The following is a 7,500-nucleotide window of genomic DNA, read 5'->3' as shown; positions in this document are numbered from 1 at the left end:
CTTGGTCAACAGTAGTGCACTACATAGGGAATAGGGGGCCATTTGGGACTCATCACCGGCATCAAAACCATGGCTATATCACACATCAGATTAAAGCAATCTGATTGAATCCCTAATGAATCCAGAAAGAGATAGTGAATGAGGATATTCTTCTGAAAGGAGAGGCGGCGTATGAATAGAACAAATGAGAGAGAATGAATGTGTGTACGTGCATGTGTGTGTGTACGTGTGTGTGTGAGAGAATGAATGTGTGTACGTGCATGTGTGTGTGTACGTGTGTGTGTGTGTACGTGTGTGTGTGTGTGTGTACGTGTGTGTACGTGTGTGTGTGTGTGTGTGTGTGTGTGTGTGTGTGTGTGTGTGTGTGTGTGTGTGTGTGTGTGTGTGTGTGTGTGTGTGTGTGTGTGTGTGTGTGTGTGTGTGTGTGTGTGTGTGTGTGTGTGTGTGTGCGTGCGTGCGTGCATGTGTATGTATATACACGATGATGTATCATGGACAATGTACAAACTTGACTGAATGGCTACACAGAACAATAACACACACACACACACACACACACACACACACACACACACACACACACACACACACACACACACACACACACACACACACACACACACACACACACACACACGTTAGAAGGTTGAGGACTGAACGGTCGTCGTTATTTACCTACTGTATCACAGCTATTGTATCAACACACAGCATGTTTGTGATGTTATCATCAGGTTGCCTAGTAACGTCTTTGTTCGTTATGAACTATGATGGAATACAAACTGAATGTAATTACAGACTCGTTATCAGAACGATCCACTGAGGGGGATGTTGACGCACAACCACGTTTCAACCACGTTTCAACCACGTTTCAACCACGTTTCAACCACGTTTCAACCACGTTTCAACGCAGGTCACAGATCATATTAAACCATACATTCAACTATCCAACCAGTCATAGTCAACCATATTCACAACCTTATTCACACATTCATAACTAAATGAATCAATTAATAGTGACATTCACTCATTCACAGTCATATTCAATTGGTTATGACCTTGCTCCCGAGTGGAGCAGCGGTCTAAGGCACTGCATCTCAGTGCTAGCGGTGTAACTACAGACCCTGGTTCGATTCCAGGCTGTATCACAACCGACCGTGATTGGGAGTCCCCCTATTACACACCCTGTTAAACCCTGTTAAACCCTATTATACCCTATTATAGCCTGTTACACTCTGTTACACCCCGTTACACCCTGTTACACCCTATTATACCCTATTATACCATATTATACCCCGTTACACCCTGTTACACCCTATTATACACTATTATACCCTATTATAGCCTGTTACACTCTGTTACACCCCGTTACACCCTGTTACACCCTATTATACCCTATTATACCATATTATACCCCGTTACACCCTGTTACACCCTATTATACACTATTATACCCTATTATAGCCTGTTACACTCTGTTACACCATGTTACACCCTATTATACCCTATTATACCATATTATACCCCGTTACACCCTGTTACACCCTGTTACACCCTATTATACACTATTATACCCTATTATACAATAGTATACCCCGTTACACCCTGTTACCCCCTATTATACACTATTATACCATATTATACCATATTATACCCCGTTACACCCTGTTACACCCTATTATACACTATTATACCCTATTATACCATATTATACCCCGTTACACCCTGTTACCCCCTATTATACCCTATTATACCATATTATACCCCGTTACACCCTGTTACCCCCTATTATACACTATTATACCATATTATACCATATTATACCCCGTTACACCCTGTTACACCCTATTATACACTATTATACCCTATTATAGCCTGTTACACCATGTTACACCCTATTATACCCTTCTATACACTAGCATACACTATTATAACCTGTTACACCCTGTTACACCCTATTATACCCTATTATGCCCTATTATACACTGTTACACCATGTTATCACCGTTACACCCTATTATACCCTGTTACACCCTTTAACACCCTATTATACCCTGTTACACCATGTTATACCCTATTATATGTACTCTGTTACACCCCGTTGTACTCTGTTACACCATGTTACACCATGTTATACCCCGTTACACCCTGTGATACCCCGTTATACTCTGTTACACCCTGTTACACCCTGTTACACCATGTTATACTCTGTTACACCCTGTGATACCCCGTTATAATCTGTACACCCTGCTGTACTCTGTTACACCATGTTACACCCTGTTATACCCCATTACACCCTGTTATACCCCGTTATATTCTGTTACACCATGTTACACCCTGTTATACCCCATTACACCCTGTTATACCCTGTTATATTCTGTTACACCCTGTGATACCACGTTATACTCTGTACACCCTGCTGTACTCTGTTACACCATGTTACACCCTGTTATACCCCATTACACCCTGTTATACCCCGTTATATTCTGTTACACCCTGTTATACCCCGTTATACTCTGGTACACCCTGTTATACCCCATTATACTCTGTTACACCCCGTTATACTCTGTTACACCCTGTGATACCCCATTATACTCTGTTACACCCTGTTACACCCTGTTATACCCCGTTACACCCTGTGATACCCCGTTATACTCTGTTACACCCTGTGATACCCCGGTATACTCTGTTACACCCTGTTACACCCTGTTATACCCCGTTATACTCTGTTACACCCCGTCATACCCTGTTATATTCTGTTACACCCTGTGATACCCTATTATACTCTGTTACACCCTGTTACACCCTGTTATACCCCGTTATACTCTGTTACACCCCGTCATACCCTGTTATATTCTGTTACACCCTGTGATACCCTGTTATACTCTGTTACACCCTGTGATACCCCGTTATACTCTGTTACACCCTGTTACACCCTGTGATAGCCCGGTATACTCTGTTACACCCTGTTACACCCTGTGATACCCCGGTATACTCTGTTACACCCTGTTACACCCTGTGATACCCCGGTATACTCTGTTATGTCCGTCTCCTTTTTCATCTCTCCCCCTCTCAATTCAATTCCATTCCATTCAAAGGGCTATATTTGCATGGGAAACATGTTCACATTGCCAAAGCAAGTGAAATCTCTCTCTCTCTCCTTCTGAGTGTTTATCCCTCTCTCTCTCTCCCTCTCTGAGTGTTTATCCCTCTCTCTCTCCTTCTGAGTGTTTATCCCTCTCTCTCTCCTTCTGAGTGTTTATCCCTCTCTCTCTCCTTCTGAGTGTTTGCTCCTCTCTCTCCCTCTCTGAGTGTTTATCCCTCTCTCTCTCCCTCTCTGAGTGTTTATCCCTCTCTCTCTCTCCCTCTCTGAGTGTTTATCCCTCTCTCTCTCCCTCTCTGAGTGTTTATCCCTCTCTCTCTCCCTCTCTGAGTGTTTATCCCTCTCTCTCTCCTTCTGAGTGTTTATCCCTCTCTCTCTCCTTCTGAGTGTTTTACCTCTCTCTCTCCTTCTGAGTGTTTGCTCCTCTCTCTCCCTCTCTGAGTGTTTATCCCTCTCTCTCTCCCTCTCTGAGTGTTTATCCCTCTCTCTCTCCTTCTGAGTGTTTGCTCCTCTCTCTCCCTCTCTGAGTGTTTATCCCTCTCTCTCTCCTTCTGAGTGTTTGCTCCTCTCTCTCCCTCTCTGAGTGTTTATCCCTCTCTCTCTCCCTCTCTGAGTGTTTATCCCTCTCTCTCTCCTTCTGAGTGTTTGCTCCTCTCTCTCCCTCTCTGAGTGTTTATCCCTCTCTCTCCCTCTCTGAGTGTTTATCCCTCTCTCTCTCCTTCTGAGTGTTTGCTCCTCTCTCTCCCTCTCTGAGTGTTTATCCCTCTCTCTCCCTCTCTGAGTGTTTATCCCTCTCTCTCCCTCTCTGAGTGTTTATCCCTCTCTCTCTCCCTCTCTGAGTGTTTATCCCTCTCTCTCTCCTTCTGAGTGTTTGCTCCTCTCTCTCCCTCTCTGAGTGTTTATCCCTCTCTCTCCCTCTCTGAGTGTTTATCCCTCTCTCTCCCTCTCTGAGTGTTTATCCCTCTCTCTCAATTCAATTCAATTCAATTCAATTCAAGGGGCTTTATTGGCATGGGAAACATGTGTTAACATTGCCAAAGCAAGTGAGGTAGGTAATATACAAAAGTCAAATAAACAATAAAAATGAACAGTAAACATTACACATACAGAAGTTTCAAAACAATAAAGACATTACAAATGTCATATTATATATATGCAGTGTTGTAACAATGTACAAATGGTTAAAGCACACAAGTTAAAATAAATAAACATAAATATGGGTTGTATTTACAGTGGTGTTTGTTCTTCACTGGTTGCCCTTTTCTTGTGGCAACAGGTCACAAATCTTGCTGCTGTGATGGCACACTGTGGAATTTCACCCAGTAGATATGGGAGTTTATCAAAATTGGATTTGTTTTCGAATTCTTTGTGGATCTGTGTAATCTGAGGGAAATATGTCTCTCTAATATGGTCATACATTGGGCAGGAGGTTAGGAAGTGCAGCTCAGTTTCCACCTCATTTTGTGGGCAGTGTGCACATAGCCTGTCTTCTCTTGAGAGCCATGTCTGCCTACGGCGGCCTTTCTCAATAGCAAGGCTATGCTCACTGAGTCTGTACATAGTCAAAGCTTTCCTTAAGTTTGGGTCAGTCACAGTGGTCAGGTATTCTGCCACTGTGTACTCTCTGTTTAGGGCCAAATAGCATTCTAGTTTGCTCTGTTTTTTTGTTAATTCTTTCCAATGTGTCAAGTAATTATCTTTTTGTTTTCTCATGATTTGGTTGGGTCTAATTGTGCTGTTGTCCTGGGGCTCTGTGGGGTGTGTTTGTGTTTGTGAACAGAGCCCTAGGACCAGCTTGCTTAGGGGACTCTTCTCCAGGTTCATCTCTCTGTAGGTGATGGCTTTGTTATGGAAGGTTTGGGAATCGCTTCCTTTTAGGTGGTTGTAGAATTTAACGGCTCTTTTCTGGATTTTGATAATTAGTGGGTATCGGCCTAATTCTGCTCTGCATGCATTATTTGGTGTTCTACGTTGTACACGGAGGATATTTTTGCAGAATTCTGCATGCAGAGTCTCAATTTGGTGTTTGTCCCATTTTGTGAAATCTTGGTTGGTGAGCGGACCCCAGACCTCACAACCATAAAGGGCAATGGGCTCTATGACTGATTCAAGTATTTTTAGCCAGATCCTAATTGGTATGTTGAAATTTATGTTCCTTTTGATGGCATAGAAGGCCCTTCTTGCCTTGTCTCTCAGATCGTTCACAGCTTTGTGGAAGTTACCTGTGGTGCTGATGTTTAGGCCGAGGTATGTATAGTTTTTTGTGTGCTCTAGGGCAACGGTGTCTAGATGGAATTTGTGGTCCTGGTGACTGGACCTTTTTTGGAACACCATTATTTTGGTCTTACTGAGATTTACTGTCAGGGCCCAGGTCTGACAGAATCTGTGCAGAAGATCTAGGTGCTGCTGTAGGCCCTCCTTGGTTGGTGACAGAAGCACCAGATCATCAGCAAACAGTAGACATTTGACTTCGGATTCTAGTAGGGTGAGACCGGGTGCTGCAGACTGTTCTAGTGCCCGCGCCAATTCGTTGATATATATGTTGAAGAGGGTGGGGCTTAAGCTGCATCCCTGTCTCACCCCACGACCCTGTGTGAAGAAATGTGTGTGTTTTTTGCCAATTTTAACCGCACACTTGTTGTTTGTGTACATGGATTTTATAATGTCGTATGTTTTACCCCCAACACCACTTTCCATCAATTTGTATAGCAGACCCTCATGCCAAATTGAGTCGAAGGCTTTTTTGAAATCAACAAAGCATGAGAAGACTTTGCCTTTGTTTTGGTTTGTTTGGTTGTCAATTAGGGTGTGTAGGGTGAATACATGGTCTGTTGTACGGTAATTTGGTAAAAAGCCAATTTGACATTTGCTCAGTACATTGTTTTCATTGAGGAAATGTACGAGTCTGCTGTTAATGATAATGCAGAGTATTTTCCCAAGGTTACTGTTGACGCATATTCCACGGTAGTTATTGGGGTCAAATTTGTCTCCACTTTTGTGGATTGGGGTGATCAGTCCTTGGTTCCAAATATTGGGGAAGATGCCAGAGCTAAGGACGATGTTAAAGAGTTTTAGTATAGCCAGGTGAGTGTTCTGAGTGTTTATCCCTCTCTCTCTCCTTCTGAGTGTTTGCTCCTCTCTCTCCCTCTCTGAGTGTTTATCCCTCTCTCTCTCCTTCTGAGTGTTTGCTCCTCTCTCTCCCTCTCTGAGTGTTTATCCCTCTCTCTCCCTCTCTGAGTGTTTATCCCTCTCTCGCTCCCTCTGAGTGTTTATCCCTCTCTCTCTCCTTCTGAGTGTTTGCTCCTCTCTCTCCCTCTCTGAGTGTTTATCCCTCTCTCTCCCTCTCTGAGTGTTTATCCCTCTCTCTCTCCCTCTCTGAGTGTTTATCCCTCTCTCTCCCTCTCTGAGTGTTTATCCCTCTCTCTCTCCCTCTCTGAGTGTTTATCCCTCTCTCTCTCCTTCTGAGTGTTTGCTCCTCTCTCTCCCTCTCTGAGTGTTTATCCCTCTCTCTCTCCCTCTCTGAGTGTTTATCCCTCTCTCTCCCTCTCTGAGTGTTTATCCCCCTCTCTCTCCCTCTCTGAGTGTTTATCCCTCTCTCTCCCTCTCTGAGTGTTTATCCCTCTCTCTCCCTCTCTGAGTGTTTATCCCTCTCTCTCTCCCTCTCTGAGTGTTTATCCCTCTCTCTCTCCCTCTCTGAGTGTTTATCCCTCTCTCTCTCCCTCTCTGAGTGTTTATCCCTCTCTCTCTCCCTCTCTGAGTGTTTATCCCTCTCTCTCCCTCTCTGAGTGTTTATCCCTCTCTCTCTCCCTCTCTGAGTGTTTATCCCTCTCTCTCTCCCTCTCTCTCTCTCTCCCTCTCTGAGTGTTTATCCCTCTCTCTCCCTCTCTCTCTCTCCCTCTCTGAGTGTTTATCCCTCTCTCTCCCTCTCTGAGTGTTTATCCCTCTCTCTCCCTCTCTCTCTCTCCCTCTCTGAGTGTTTATCCCTCTCTCTCTCCTTCTGAGTGTTTATCCCTCTCTCTCTCCTTCTGAGTGTTTATCCCTCTCTCTCTCCTTCTGAGTGTTTGCTCCTCTCTCTCCCTCTCTGAGTGTTTATCCCTCTCTCTCCCTCTCTGAGTGTTTATCTCTCTCTCTCCCTCTCTCTCCTTCTGAGTGTTTATCCCTCCCTCTCTCCTTCTGAGTGTTTGCTCCTCTCTCTCCCTCTCTCCTTCTGAGTGTTTGCTCCTCTCTCTCCCTCCCTCCCTCTCTCCTTCTGAGTGTTTGCTCCTCTCTCTCCCTCCCTCTCTCCTTCTGAGTGTTTATCCCTCTCTCTCTCCCTCCCTCCCTCTCTCCTTCTGAGTGTTTGCTCCTCTCTCTCTCCCTCTCTCCTTCTGAGTGTTTGCTCCTCTCTCCCTCTCTCCTTC

General features: G+C 44.5%; 1 protein-coding gene across 1 annotated transcript in view; it reads right to left on the bottom strand.

Annotated features, from left to right (window-relative positions):
• The window catches only part of LOC139532985 (aggrecan core protein-like), a 68,692-nt gene that overhangs the window by 40,752 nt on the left and 20,440 nt on the right, over positions 1-7,500 (bottom strand). The gene's annotated exons all lie outside the window — the stretch shown is intronic.

The sequence above is a fragment of the Salvelinus alpinus genome, chromosome 10, assembly GCF_045679555.1.
Source record: "Salvelinus alpinus chromosome 10, SLU_Salpinus.1, whole genome shotgun sequence".
NCBI classification, from domain to species: Eukaryota; Metazoa; Chordata; class Actinopteri; order Salmoniformes; family Salmonidae; genus Salvelinus; species Salvelinus alpinus.
Note: the sequence above shows the minus strand (reverse complement) of the source record. Positions and strands in the feature narration are given on the sequence as shown.